This window comes from Lepidochelys kempii, chromosome 28 (assembly GCF_965140285.1).
Source record: "Lepidochelys kempii isolate rLepKem1 chromosome 28, rLepKem1.hap1, whole genome shotgun sequence".
NCBI classification, from domain to species: Eukaryota; Metazoa; Chordata; order Testudines; family Cheloniidae; genus Lepidochelys; species Lepidochelys kempii.
In genome coordinates, this window is record NC_136407.1 from 7,752,420 (window position 1) to 7,767,792 (window position 15,373).

Consider the following 15,373-nt stretch of genomic DNA (forward strand, 5'->3'; position numbering starts at 1 on the left):
TATCTAGGTCTGTTCGCTACCCTGGGGTAGAATTTGGGGTTTGACTTTTTGATACTCTTATAGTAAAATGTGCAAACCAGGGACAAAGCCACTGTGATGTTGCTTCCGGCTAGTCAGCTGGATTTGTGAGTACAGTGGGAACAGGGAAGAGCAGCTGAAGTGTTACTGAGAGCACACTGTAAGATTGCCTCAACCCCTATCTGAAGGCAAAGTCGAGCAACCAGTGGGGAGGGGCAAAGGGGCTTTGCGGGGAAGGTATAAAACACGAAAAGACCAAAGAAATGCCTCACTCCTTACCCCTCCCATGGGGTCCAAAAGGGGTGGGATGAAGAACCCAGACCCAAAATGGAACATGACCCTAAGTTGTAAGGGGTGAGACTAGGGGCATGTACTGCAGATGTATTTGAGGAGGTGGGAATTGGGGAATGGGGAATGAGAATGGGGACACAGGCAAGGCTCTGCAGTGTCAGAGCTGGGAAGGGGGACACGGGGTAAGGGCTCTGCGGCTAACCCAGGAACCTATCCCTGCAACAAACCCCATTGCCAACTCTGTCCACATATCTATTCAGGGGACACCATCATAGGACCTACCCACATCAGCCACAGCATCAGGGGCTCGTTCACCTGCACATCCACCAATGTGATCTACGCCATCACGTGCCAGCAATGCCCCTCTGCCATGTACATTGGCCAACCAGGACAGTCTCTACGTAAAAGAATAAATGGACACAAATCTGACATCAGGAATTATAACATTCAAAAACCAGTCGGAGAACACTTCAATCTCTCTGGTCACTCGATTACAGACCTAAAAGTGGCAATTCTTCAACAAAAAAACTTCAAAAACAGACTCCCACGAGAAACTGCAGAACTGGAATTAATTTGCAAACTGGACACCATCAAATTAGGCCTGAATAAAGACTGCGAGTGGATGGGTCACTACAAGAACTAAAAAAACCTAAATTTCCCCATGCTAATTTCCTCCTACTCTTACACCTTCTTGTTAACTGTTTGAAATAAGCCACCCTGATTACCCCTACAAAAGTGATTTTTTGTCCTGTTGATAATAGCCCACTTTAATTGAAATGTCTGGACCCCCCAACTTGGCAAGGCAACTCCCATCTTTTCATGTACTGCCGAATACATCTTCCTACTGTATTTTCCACTCCATGCATCTGATGAAGTGGGTTCTAGGCGATGAAAGCTTATGCCCGAATAAATTTGTTAGTCTCAAAGGTGCCACAAGGACTCCTTGTTGTTTTTGCTAGCAGCTACTGACTTGTGCATATTTTCAATCAGTATTTGCTATGAAAATGCAAATGGAACAAGCACACTGGCTTTCCTCTGCCCGGTGTCGACAAAGGTAAATGATGAAGTGCGGAGAGTGACCAGAGTCATAAAAATAGCATTTTAAAAAAGAGCAGGAGGACTTGTGGCACCTTAGAGACTAACCAATGTATTTGAGCATAAGCTTTCGTGAGCTAAAACCCACTTCATCAGATGCATTCAGTGGAAAATACAGTGGGGAGATTTATATACACAGAGAACATGAAACAATGGGGGTTACCCTACACACTGTAATGAGAGTGATCAGGTAAGGTGAGCTACTACCAGCAGGAGAGGAAAAAAAACCCTTTTGTAGTGATAATCAAGGTGGGCCCTTTCCAGCAGTTGACAAGAAGGGCTGAGGAAGAGTGAGGAGTGGGAGAGGGGGGGATAAACATGGGGAAATAGTTTTACTTTGCGTAATGACCCCTCCAGGCCTATTGAAGCCGAAGTTAATTACGTTTGCAAATTAATTCCAATTCAGCAGTCTCTGGCTGGAGTCTGTTTTTGAAGGTTTTTTTGTTGAAGAATGGCCACTTTTCGGCCTGTAATCCAGTGGCCAGCACTCCAGCTGAAGCTGGCAAGGCAGGGAGCCTTTCAGGGAATCCAGCATTGGAGAAATGCGGGACCTGCTCGGAGACTTTTCTGCAGACCCAGAAGCTGAGAAGAGAGAGTCCTTCAAACACCCCAGGTGTGAGCTACAGAACTAGGCGAGGGTTTTGGGGTTTTTTTTTGGGGGGGGGGGGCATGTCAGGCACAGGGGGCCTCGGCCCCAAGCCCTGCACAAGGGCTCAAGCTGCGGCGGCGAGATCGCTAGGACCCAGGAGCAGCGCGCTGGGGTCGCTGCCCCCTCGGCAGCAGGAAGTGAATCGGCCTCGCTCCGCAGTGACTCCGGAGCGCGGGGCTGCAGCCGGGAGAGGGGCCGCTGCAGCCGGGACAGTCTCCAGCCCGGCCGGGACCCCCCCTCCCCGGCCCTGCTCCTGGGGGGGGGGAGGTGAGAGAGACCCCCCCACACACCCCCCGGGCTGCAGGGATCCCTGTGCCCAGGAGGGCGGCCGCCAGCCCCAGTGTGGGCGGGGGGCTGGGATGGGGGAGATGTGGGGGGAAGGGGGGCTGGTATAGGGGGAGGGGAAGGGTGGACTGGGCTGGTATAGGGCGAGGGGATGGGGGAGATGGGAGGCTGGGATAAGGGAAGGGGAGGGGAAGGGGGAGGGGGAGCTGGGATAGGGGGAGGGGGAGGAGATGTGGGGGAAGGGGGAGATGGGGTGGGGGGATGGGGGAGATAGGGGGCTGGGATGGGGGAGATGGGAGGCTGGGATAGGGGGAGGGGGAGGAGATGTGTGGGAAGGGGGAGGTGGGGTGGGGGGTTGGGGAAGGGGGGATAGGGGGTGGGGGGGATGGGATGGGGGGCTGGGGGGGCTGGGGAAGGGGGGATAGGGGGTGGGGAGATGGGGGGCTGGGATGGGGAGGGGATGGGGGAGATGGGGGGCTGGGGAAGGGGGAGATGGGATGGGGGAGATGGGGGGCTGGGGAAGGGGGAGATGAGGTGGGGAGATGGGGAAGGGGGGATAGGGGGTGGGGAGATGGGGGGGCTGGGATGGGGAGGGGATGGGGGAGATGGGGGGCTGGGGAAGGGGGAGATGGGATGGGGGAGATGGGGGGCTGGGGAAGGGGGGAGGGGGGGCTGGGGTGGGGAGGGGATGGGGGAGATGGGATAGGAGGAGGGGATGGGGGGGCTGGAGGGACCATGGCAGAACAAGGGGAGGCTGGCTGGCGAAGGGAGAGCCGGAGGGGAGGGATAAGGGGAAGGGGTGGTGAGAGATACAGGGGCAGCTGCCTCGCCCCATGGAGTGGGAGAGGGGGTGGGCTGGAGGTGCTGTCCCTCCCAAGCCATTGCCGATTCCTCCCTCCCCCCGAAATGGTAACATGAGCCTTGCAAGTGGGGGGCAGGGGATTTCCCTGAAGGGGTGCGAATTTACACAGCAAATATCCACACTCCCTCCCTCCCGCATTCTGCGCTCAATTTAATGTTTTGTTTCAAGACCATCGTTATTTGGCCGGGGAGGGGGAGTGACTCGTGGGCTGACCGGGTGCTGGTCTGAATTCTGTGCAGGATTCGGTGTCACTCCAGAGTCACCGCTCGCCATAGCCGGCAAGGAGTGGAATTGGGGGTTGGTTCGGGTTCAGTGTTCGGTTCTGGTTCAAGATGCCCGAAAATGATTCAGTTACCAGGCAGCGCCGGGGGCGGGGGGGGTGCGACGGGGAGGGTAGGAGCAGGTCCTGCAGCTTCCTTCAGTGGGGAACTGATTTGGGGGCCCGAGGCCTGTGCCAAGCGGGGCATTCAGAAGGAGGAGCTGCCCCAGGGGCTGGGGATGGGTGGGAGGAGGCCTGTCTAAGCAGGAGAAAAGTTGGGCAGGCAGTCCCTCTCCCCCTGGAATCGAAGAGTTATTGTTAACTTCTGGGACCAGGAGCCCCCCCACTTCCCTCTCTGCTCCTAGGGTCTCTCTCCTCTTCTCCTTCTACTGGGGCAGGCTGCTCTGGGAGCAATCGCCTGCCTGGGTGTTCTAGATAATGAAGGAAAGAGCAGAGAAGGTTTAATTTTATTTGATCAGATATTGAGCTTAAAAACTGCTGAAACTTTATTGTAACTGGCCACCAGTTTTCCCCCAGTTCAGGTCAGAGTCAGCTTCACTGAGTAAGAGAAAAATGATGGATCAAGTCTGGCTCCTGCTCAGTTAAAAAATACCAGTTCAGACTGGTTCTGGTTCGGTTCTGATGTGAGTCCAGGCGGGCAAATGAAATCTGCAGCTGCCGAACTGCCCCTGGGGGCTGCCGGGGCAGCCCAGGGGGGTGTCTGTGTCTCTCTCTGCTCGTGATGTTAGCACCCCTACAGTTGAGTTTTCTGGGTCAGACGCTTCTGCCTCCTACATCGTGATCTGGGAGCCCAGACGGAGCAGCTGCTGCTCCCCCAGCGGGGTCTGTGCTGGGGAAAGACCTTCATTAAAGCCCCCTCTGTGCCCAGCCCAGGTGGGGACTTTCCCCCATGGCTGGAATTGGCCCCGGGCTCTGCCCGCACCAGCCCTGAGGCAGAGCCTCCAGATGATGGGGAGAGAACTGGGGACCGGCAGGAAAGTGACTTTGCACAAGGGCCCCCTTTCAGGGACCAGCTGGTGAGTTTGTACCAGAGGGGAAGGGGCTCCCCATCTGTCTGCGGGTCCCAGAGCTGTTGCCCTCAGTGATACAGCCAGACTCACGCTGGAGAGCAAATGCGCATGGGCACAGGACAGTCCCCAGTTCTCCCAGGCAGAGCGGAGCGGGAAGGAGACCGAAAGGGGAAGGGTGACACCGAAACGGGCAGCAGGAACAAGAAGTAGAGAGAGAGGTTCCCAGTTCCCCAACCTGCCCAGATCCATTCACTGCGGCACCCGGGGCAGATTGAGTGTCCTGGGAACAAGGTGAGGCGCAGAGAGAGGAAAGGCCATTTCCTGACCCTGTCAAGTCATGGCACTGCTGGGCGGATGCGCTGCCTGGCGGACAATAAGAACAGAAGAAAGGCCACGCTGGGTCAGACCAATGGTCGGTCTAGCCCTGTATCCTGCCCTCTGACAGTGGCCAATGGCAGGTGCTTCAGAGGGAATGAACAGAGCAGGCAATCATGGAGTGATCTCATCATTCTCTCTTCGCTTCTAGCAGTCAGAGTCTAGGGACACCCAGAGCATGGGGTTGCATCCCTGCCCATCCTGGCTAATAGCCATTGATGGACCAATCCGCCATGAATTTATCTAGTTCTTTTTTATACCCTGTTATAGTCTTGGCTTTCACAACATCCTCTGGCAAGGAGTTCCACAGGTTGACTGTGCAGTGTGTGAAGAAATACTTCCTTTTTTTTGTTTTAAAGCTGCTGTCTATTAATTTCATTTGGTGAGCCCTAGTTCTTGTGTTATGAGAAGGAGTAAACACCACTTCCTTATCTACTTTCTCTACACCAGCCATGATTTTATAGACCTCTGTCATATCTCCCCTTAGCCGTCTCTTTTCCAAGCTGAAAAGTCCCAGTCTTATTAATCTCTCCTTATACGGAAGCCGTTCCATACACCTCATCATTTGTGTTGCCCTTTTCTGAACTTTTCCCAGTTCCAATATATCAGTGTCAGGGGGAATCCTCCAAAGTGGCTCTTTTGATTCTGCTCTTTTCTAGCATTTGTCTCAGAGCCTCTGTCCCTGGGAGGGTTTAAAAGTGCCTCGGTGGGTCCAGTCCTGGCGGGAGGGGCCGGGTCTGTCTTGTAATGAAGGGCTAGAGAAGCATTTCAGTGGCTGCTGTCGGCATAAGATCCCCACCCCGGCGAAAGGCAGTGGCTGTGTCGGTGGGAGAAGCTCTCCTGAGCAACGTCAATTATGCCCAAGTAAGCCGGAGTGTAGGCCAAGCCAAAGTGACTGAGGGTTTTCCCACTGTGGCAAGAGTCTAGAGTGTCCTTCTGCAGGGAGAGACCCTGGAGGGGAATCGGGGTGTCACATGGACTAACGCCCCTTCTGAAACCTCCCCGATTGTCCCTCTCACCCTGACAGGCTGAAGAATCACGTCCGCTTTTCGCTGCAGGTCGTCCCATCTTCCAGGAGATGAGGAAGAGAACTGGCTGCGGTGTAGCCCGCTCAGGTAGGGGATTTTCAGGGAGCTCTGTCTGTGTGTGTGTGTGGTTTGTAGAGGGGAGAGGCAGGAAATATACAGGGTGAGGCAGGGAGGGGACAGGATGTGATAAATCTGCTGGGGCATGTTCACCGTGGGCCTCGTTTTCTGAACAGGCCCATTGGGAGGGCGTGACCATCCACCCATTTCTGAAAGAGGAAAGGCCCCATGGACAGGGCTGGGAAAACTGACCAGATTCTCGGTGCTGGAGCCTGGACCCACTAGCCAGAGGCTACCGTGGAATATGAAGGTGCTGGGATTCCTGTCCCTGTCCCCTGCTTGGAGCTCTGCTTCCCATATCAGCCTGTGGCTAGCAGGTGTGTGGTAAATGAGAAGACGCTGCTCTCCTCCATCTGCTGGGAGGGACAAGGGGCTCTCACCTTCTCTGCTCCGGAAGCCACCTGGCTCCTCTGAGCAGGGTGGGAGTGGGATTCTGCTTCTCCGGCCCTCCTCCATCGTGACTAGTGGGATTGTGGCCAGGGCAGCTGGCACTGAGTGGAGGAACTGATGTTGTTTCAGACACTGGTGACTTTTTGTGTGTATTTCACCGAGGGGAGGGGGCTCTGTTGGACCCCAATCAGGGAGCCCTCTACAGGGACGTCATGCAGGAGAACTATGAGACTGTGACCTCGCTGGGTAAGGATTCCTGTCCCCTCATTTATTGAAAGCTGTTGGGTCAGCATTTCTGAATCCGGTCAGGTTTTTCCCTGCTTGGTTAGATTGTAGGAGGGTCGCAATGTCCACAGCTCTAGTGCGAGTGCATCTCCATTCCCCTTTCAAGGGAACGGGGAGTCAGAAACCTAATGGACATGCTAATTCAACCCCATCTCCAGCTTTCAAGGGGCCAGAAGCACGGTATTGTCCTGCCTGTATAATTTCTCCTTTACCTTCCTTCTTGGGACTAGCTCCATCCGTGGCGAGGGCTCTAGGTTCTGCAGGCTTGCAAACAGGCAGGAATTTAACACCCGAGCCATGTGTGTTGTGTGTCCATAAGTCCCCCAGAGCACACAGATCTGGAGAACTCCTAGTGAGGTCATAACAACACCCCTGCAGACCCCAAGGGGTCTGAGTTATTCTAATCCCATGTAAGGTCAGGCTAAACTCGGGAATGTTCCTCGTGACAAATCGTCCACCAAGACTCCATGCAGCTTGATTTCCCCCGCTGCGCAGGATTTCCCATTCCCAAACCTGACCTGATCGCCCGGCTGGAAGGAGGGGAAGAGCCGTGGGTCCCAGATTTCCAGGCCTCCAAGAAGAGAGAGCTCCTGAGAGGCACCCACACAGGTGAGGGGTCAGGGAAACTGACACAGAAAGCATCCGGGACTCCCCAAAATGTGCCATGAGCAAGCGCCTCAGTTCTGCCCCATCTCACCCAGGTCAGGGCTGCAGTCAGAGGTGGCGTATCATCACGGCAAATATCAGTCCTGGCTTCCCATCCACCCTGTTAGCTGTCAGGAATCTTCTCCCTGACTTTACTTCCCTGGAAGTGTTACACCCACATAACTGCCGGTGTTGACAGCGGTATGTCAGCGGGAGAGTTTCTCCTATTGGCTTAGCTACCGCCGCCCACCAGGGCTGGAAGAAGGTCTCGTCTACACTACAGGGTTTTGTTGGCGCAAGTGATGCCGACATACAGCCACCGCTGTAATTAAACCGCTGTGGCAGGTCCACACTGTGATCCTGGTGTCGGCAGAGCGCATCCAGGCTAGCCGCTCTTGGATGGCCACAGAGAGCAGTGCATTGTGGGTCGCTATCCCACTGTGCGACTGGCCGCAGGGTGCTTTGGGAAGGGCTTGCAATGGCTCATGGGACAGGTAGCGTGTCACACGATGAAGGCTTCATCCTACTACACTAGGACCTCAGCGTCATGGAGACCTCGGGAACGGGGGTTGTTGCTAACTCTGAAATGTTTGTCACCCTGAACAAGATGTTATGGGATGCTCCTCAGGGCAGACGGCTTGGAGCAGGGGCTCACAGCTGTGCCTGCGAACCTCAGCGTCTTCACCTCCTACCTGTAAGTGGCTGCCCCATGTGTGGCGAGCAGGGGGTAGGGGTGGGGACAGGCAGCCCAGATGTGCCTGCCTTTAAGATGCAATGCAGGCAAAGTACTGGATTTTCTGGGGTTTGTTTTTTTGTTTTGTCTCCACGGCTGCGGACTTCCAGTTCCACACGGTGTCCGGTTGACTGGTCAGTCTGTAACTCCGGTGTTTGTATCTACTGTAGATTTTGCCAGCCGCTTGTCAACGGAAGTGTGGGTGTGGGGGGCAGGGGAGCAGTGGAGAGTGTGTGACAGGGAGCGAGTGTGTGTGGGAGGAGAGACAGAGACACTCTGTGTGTGTCTGTGTGTGTCGGGGGAGGGTGTGCGTTCCTCCCCTCCCGCCCCAACGCTTCCGGGAGCTTTGAAAGGGGCGGGGACGCATGTCTGCGTAGCTGGATGCCGGGCAGCAGAGTTCAAACCAGCGATCCGAGCGGTCACAGCGGGCAACAGGGCAGACTTCCTGAAGGCCCGTTACGGCGACATAACGAACGTACTGTCTGCACTGATGCTGTGTCTCTCTATCTTTGCCGCACAAAGCCCTCTGCCTCTCGTCAAGGTGTGTGTGTGGGGGGGGGCAGTTTGTCACCAAAACGGGAGAGTTTTGCCGCCAGAAGTAGCATTGTAGTGTGTACCCCTCCATTGTTTTGTCAACAAGAGTTGCCTTTTGCCGGCAAAACTGGAGAGCACAGACAATGACTCCTGTCTGGATTGTCTCTCTCTCCCGGCAGGTGATGAGCGTGGGAGGGAGAACAAGGAGGAGAATCAACAGCAGAAAGGTCCTGGGAAAGTGGAACCACAGGGGACGTTTTTGAGAAGAGCTGCAGGGAGTTTTTCCCAGTGCTTGAAACAGGGAAAAGCCTGGGGAAATCAGGGCAGGGCAGGGAAGCAGCTGGAAAACCATCCAAGGAAGAAGCCAGATGAATCCATTCCATGTGAGGGAGGATGCGTGGATCCCAAGGAAACCACAGCTCAGCAGACAAATCACAAGGAAGAAAAACCCTACAAATGTCTTGACTGCGGGAAAAGATTCAGTGTGAGAACAAGCCTCACTACGCATTGGAAAATCCATACAGGAGATAAACCCTACAAATGTTTGGACTGCGGGAAAAGTTTCCATCAGAGCTCACACCTTATTACACATCAAAGACTGCACATGGGAGAAAGACCCTATAGATGCCTTGAGTGTGGGAAAAGTTTTAATGAAAGTTCATCTCTTACTAAACATGGGAGAATCCACACAGGAGAAAGACCCTACAAATGCCTTGAGTGTGGGAAAAGATTCAGTTTCAAATCAGCCCTTAATGCGCACCAGAGAACCCACACGGGAGAGAAACCCTATAAATGTTTGGTCTGTGGGAAAACCTTCAGTGAGAGCTCACATCTTATTAACCATGGAAGAGTGCACACGGGAGAGAAACCCCATAAATGCTTGGAATGTGGGAAAAGCTTTCGTAAGAGGTCGTCCCTTATTACACACCAGAGACTGCACACAGGAGAGAGACCATATAAATGCCTGGAGTGTGGGAAAGATTTTAGTGAGCGATCAGTCCTTCTTACACACAAGAGAACCCACACAGGAGAGAAACCCTATAAATGCTTGGACTGTGGGAAAAGCTTCAGTCAAAGGTCACATCTTATTAACCATGGGAGAATCCACACGGGAGAAAAACCCTTCAAATGCTTGGAATGCGAGAAAAGCTTTAGTCAGAAATCATCCCTTATTACACATCAGAGACTGCACACAGGAGAGAGACCATATAGATGCCTTGAGTGTGGGAAAGGATTCAATGAGCGATCATCCCTTCTTACACACAAGAGAACCCACACGGGAGAGAATCCCTATAAATGCCTTGAGTGTGGGAAAAGTTTCATTCAGCCATCCAACCTTATTACGCATCAGAGAATGCACACAAGTGACAAACCCCATAAATGCTTGGAGTGTGGGAAAAGCTTCAGTCACAACTCATACCTTACTAGACACCAGAAAATCCATACAGGAGAAAGACCATATAAATGCTTGGACTGTGGAAGAAGTTTTGCTCACAATTCAGGCCTTACTGTGCATCAGAGAATCCACACTGCAGAGAAGCCCTATCTATGCTTGGAGTGTGGGAAAAACTTCAGCCACAAATCAAATCTTACTAGACATCAGACAATCCACCTGGGAGGAAAGACCATATAAATGCCTAGACTGTGGGAAACGTTTCATTTAGACATCAACCCTTGTTACACGCCAGAGAATACTCACTGGAGAGAGACCCCACAAGTGCTTGGACTATGGGAAAAGTTTCATTCAGATCTCACACCTTATTAGACACCAGAGAATTCAGGGCCGTCCTTAGGCATACGTAGGGAACCTGAAAATTTGGGGCACCCCTGGGTCTTAGTGTCCACCCATCTGCCTCTTCCTATCCCTGTTCTGACCCTCCCTGCAGGCACCCACCACAGCTGGCTGCTGCAGCCTGGTGAGTCTTCCTCTGGAGGGGATCTAGTAACTTAAAAGTGAAAAAGCCTCCAGCCTGCCAGACCTATTAGCACAACACTGAAACTGTTAAAGACCCACTCAAGGGGTAATGAAGCCATTTAACAGGCATTTGCCAACCCCCAGGTATATACGGTCAGTTTCTGAATTTACTGACCAAAACAGTTGTGCATGACTGTAATATTTACTCAGAACATGTCAGTCTACAGGACCTTAGTTTAAAATTTGACTTAAAAATATTTCATTAGTGTGTTGGTGAAGTTTATAAAATCACATCTCTAAAAAATCCTTGCAGAGATTTTTAGATGCACAATCTCAGTATTCATCTTTAGCCTTAAATGCTTGGATCTTCAGACATATAGTTTTTTAAATAAATCCTTCAAAAGACCCCCCTTATCTAAAATATGCATGCGAGCCCGGGCTGCCGTTGGGCATCAGGGGACCAGTTTAATAATACTGCATAGGGCCCCATAAATCCTAAGGGCGGCCCTGAGAGAATTCATACCGGAGATAAACCTGATAAATCCTCCACTGTAGGAAAAGTTTCATTGAGAGAACAAACGTTATTAGACGTCACAGAATCCACAAAGGCTATAAATTTCATAAACGCCTCAACTGTGGGGAAAGCTTCAGTAAGAGCTTACCAAACATCAGAGAATCCTCAAGGGTGAGATACCCTAGGAACAGCTTGACTAGATTCAGTCTGAGTTCACACATCAGTGATCCACACAACAGAGAGACCTTGAATGGGCAAAGCTTCTAGGCTGCCCCTGTTGTTCCAGGCATCAGCAAATCCACACGGGGAAGAAAGCTCTCAGATGTCCTCAGGGTGGAAAATGGTCCAAGTGGAGCTAACACGGAATTGGACAGCGGAGACTCCTCCACACAGTAGGGAAGTTCTCTCGGTGCCTTACTAGTGCTGGCCATAGTAATAAATCCATTTCCTACTTCCCCCACACACCAGGGGCATTTGGCTCCCAAGGATCCAGCTGCCCATCTCTGGGGTGAGGATACAGCGGTAGCTGTTTCAGCAAGCCCCAGGCAGAGGAGGGGAAGCCCCGATCAGGCCCTCCTCCCTGCACCAGCCCTGGCTGCTGAGCTGATGGGCCACAGGTGGGGTAAGGGGGAGAGAGAGAAACTCCTCCAGATGCTCCCTCTGCCTTGCTGAACTTCCCCCCCCTCTCCCTGCCCTTCCCAGACAGGCTCCCCCTTCCATGGAGATTAGGAGAAGGACACTTGGGCCAGGCCTGACCTTCACTCTATAGACACCTGTCTCACTCCCCTCCCTGTCTTCCACCAGTCCCTGGGCTGGGCTCCCCCATGTACCTGGAGCTATTTCATGCAGATTAAGTGTCCCTGGGGGCTGGCAACTCCTCCCCTCCCCAAATCGCCCAGGGTGCTGGGTTCTGGGGGATCAGATACTGAGGGACCAGGAGGATGGGTTTTGTGGAGGAAACTGGGGATTGAAGAGTTGGGGTGGCTAGAACTAGGAAGCACGGGGAACTGGGTGCTGGGGCTATCGAGTGTTTGGGGACTGTGGGATAAGAAGAGAGGGAGAACACGGGGTATAGAGAAGTACCGCTTCTTAACATTCATTCCCTCGGTACCTTTGTGATGGGTTTTCCCAGGGTACAGCCTGGAACTGGGGTCCTGCTGAGCCCTCTGGCATACCAGTCTGGGCTCCCTGACTCCCTAAGAAAGAGAGATTTAAAATCATTATAAGTAGTGAGCGTATAGATCAAAGCAGATTACCGTAAGGAACAAAACAAAACACAACCTAAGCCCTATAAACTCGACAGGATTTGAATCAAGCAGCGTCTCGCCCTGTTAGCGGACAGAGGCAGGAATTCTGTCCCGCCTGGGACCCCCTTCCCCACTTCAGTCTTTGTTCCTGACGTGTTTTCCGGTGTCGAGTTGTAGGGGGAGAGAGGCCCAGTGGTGATGTCACTTCCCCCTTTTATAGCTTCTTGCAGGTGGCGCGAACTTCTTTGTTTCAAGCCAAGCCCCCAGCAGGAGTCTGTGGAAAAGTACAGCAACAAGATGGAGGCCAGTATCCCATGATCTAGTCACATGCCCTTGCAAGCTTCCATGAGTTCTCGCAGCCATTACTCATACCCTGACTGAAGTGTCCACACGACAGATCATCCGGTCAGGATAAGCTTTTCCCATGGCCCGTTGTTTTTGCCGATGGGCCAGTCAACTGGAATAGGCCTTTCACAATGTGCTGACTAGACTGGAGGTGGAGTATTTTGTGTTTCCCAGGAGCAAACACATTTGAAATACAGATGCATAGTCAGCATTTATAACTCCAGCTACAACGATACAAGCATGCTCAAATAAATTGGTGAGTCTCTAAGGTGCCACAAGTCCTCCTTTTCTTTTTGCGACCTTCTCCCTGGCCCCTCCGCAATCAGAAAGCGCCACTGAGTGGGACTGACTCCCACAGGACCTTTTGTGGGAGGCCCAGAGATCCCACCTCTGTCTCCTCAGCGTCAGCCTCGGAAGTTCTCTCTCGGGTAGGAAACGTGGTTGGGATTAGCCAGCGCATCCTTGTGACCCTCCAGCAGATTTCCTCGTGTAAACTGACCCTGACAGTATCTTATCTGTCCTGATCCCCCCATTAGCAGAGTGATTGCTAGTCCCTGAGTTCCCCCTTTGGGGCCAGATTGTCTCATTCCCAGATAGTCTCACATTGCTCCAGGCCATTTATTGTTTGTACATTTTCTGCCTTATGGGCCAGAATTAACTAGATGCTAGAATAGCGGGAGCTGGGCCAGTAAAAAGTGGTGTTTTACCTCCTGTGCTCTTTGAAGGCGATGGGGTGAGTCTGAGGGATGCTTAGGAACCACAGTTTGATTTCTCTGATCCTTAGTTAGACTCCTGAGGGTTGGAGAAGAAAGTGTCACAGACCTGGGAGCGGGCAGGGGAATCCTAATAGACCTCAAGGCACAGTGTGACCTGTCCGACCTTATAGCCCCTGTTTCCCTCTATTGGTAAAATGGTTTCTGGGCTTCTTCCAGGCGAGTCCAGATTTACTTATTTTTTGTCTTTCTTTCTCTTTCTTTTATTATAATAATGCGAAAACTTTTGTAACTAATACAACCAAATAATGAGGCCAGAAGTAAAGCAGGTTTAGCCACTTCAGAAGAAAATGGGTACATTTATTTTCCTGATTTTGAATCTTAAAAGACTCTCTGAGATTTCCCTTTATGAATGTGAAAGTGTTTTATAGCCCACCCTGCATTGTGGGTTTTCTCTCTTTGTGAGGGCCATTTGATCACATACTTCGATATTCACTTAGTGTGACAGGAGGTAGATCAGATTTAGTGAGGACCTCACAAGACAAGTGATCATTTGCCACAATAGCCTGTTTAAATTTTATTTTAACCTTTGTCTAACCCTTTGTCTTGAGATTTTTTGTGTTGTTTGAATACTGACAATGATCAATATCTCTCAGCCCAAACTCTCAGGGTGAGATACTCCGAGAGGCCGAGACTGAAACAGGGAAGGAGGTTACTGCCCGAATGATCCCTGCAGTGATGTGAGATACTGTCAGGAGAGGGAGAGGGCGGGAGATGGGGGAACAGAGCTGGGAAACTCCTGCGTTTGCGATCAGAGCAAGGCAGCCGAGGCTGAGAACTGTGAACTCCCTGCATCAGAGCCAGAGACAGACAGGAATTGGCCTGAGAGTGTCGTGTGAAGCTGCCCCTGAGCTCCAAAGGGCCATGAACGACACCCCAAGAAGAATGATGCGGGGAGGGGGCAGCGTCTCCCTATTATGAGATGACAAGGTTGGGCACAGGCAGGACGGGAGCCGGGGATGTCAGCAGACCTGGCCAGCCTTGAACCCAGGCTGACCCCCATCATTGAGGCCAGAGGGAGAGAAGGAGCCTGACAGCCCAGCTGGTCACCCCTTCCCCATCTATCACAGTGTCCTGTGTGGGGATGACAGAGACTGTCTCTGCCCCACTCACCCCACAGTCATCCCTCCAACCAGAGCTCTTGGGGTTCCCTGCTCTCGAGGTGTTTGCTTTTGTGCCTGGCTCCCAGTGTCTCTCATGGCTCCTCGGCCCTTCTCTACCCATTTACAAACGTTGCTGGTTCATGCAGGCGTTGGGCGCGGCCAGGCGCTGGACTGGGGGTGAAAAGTCCCGCGTTGGGCTGGGCTGGGGCTGGGGAAAGGAGTCTGCCTTTGTTCGGCCTTTGAAATAAAATAGAATTTAGTTTCTCCCACTCCCAGTGTCCTGTGTTTTGCATTAAATGCCTACCCACTCCAGAGCTAAGGTTAAAGGTAAAAGCAATGCAAACATGGTCTGGGATGGAACTACGCAGCGAGGTCACCCAAACAACCGCATCCCTGCATGCATCTGATGAAGTGGGCTTTAGCCCACGAAAGCTTAGGCTCAAATAAGTTTGTTAGTCTCTAAGGGGCCACAAGCAGTCCTCGTTCTTTTTGCTGATCCCTGTCATAGGCTCCTCAAACTTCCCATAGAGACAAAACTCACTCAACTCTTGTGCCTTCCCCCTGAGCCCAGCCCAAACCAGGAAGAGTCTGACTGGGTTCACAGGCTCATTCACCTCTTCCTCACCCTGGTGTAAACCAGACGTAATCCCACTGGAACCCCTTGTTCTGTCTACACCAGTGAGAAGCTGTAGGGTGAGGAGAATCAGACCTGTTAGCAGGAAATATACTCACACACATAGAGAGAGACTCTGACCCCGAGCTGGTTTCTGCTCAAGACCCCTGTCCCCACAACCTTACCGTCTGCCTGATTGCAGGTCGGGCACATTGAAATCAATGGGGCCATTGGCGTAGTATGAGGAAAGGCGTGTACAATTTGGC

The 15,373-nt window shown here is 52.4% G+C and overlaps 1 protein-coding gene and 1 pseudogene across 2 annotated transcripts in view; one reads left to right on the top strand and one right to left on the bottom strand.

The window, feature by feature from the left end:
* Positions 1-15,373, bottom strand: part of LOC140904197 (uncharacterized) — a 142,846-nt gene that overhangs the window by 76,286 nt on the left and 51,187 nt on the right. The gene's annotated exons all lie outside the window — the stretch shown is intronic.
* Positions 2,156-14,117, top strand: LOC140904271 (uncharacterized; annotated as a pseudogene). Its single transcript, XR_013635101.1, has 6 exons — positions 2,156-2,320; positions 5,893-5,980; positions 6,530-6,646; positions 7,181-7,294; positions 7,938-8,024; positions 8,777-14,117. The product of XR_013635101.1 is annotated as an uncharacterized LOC140904271 (transcript).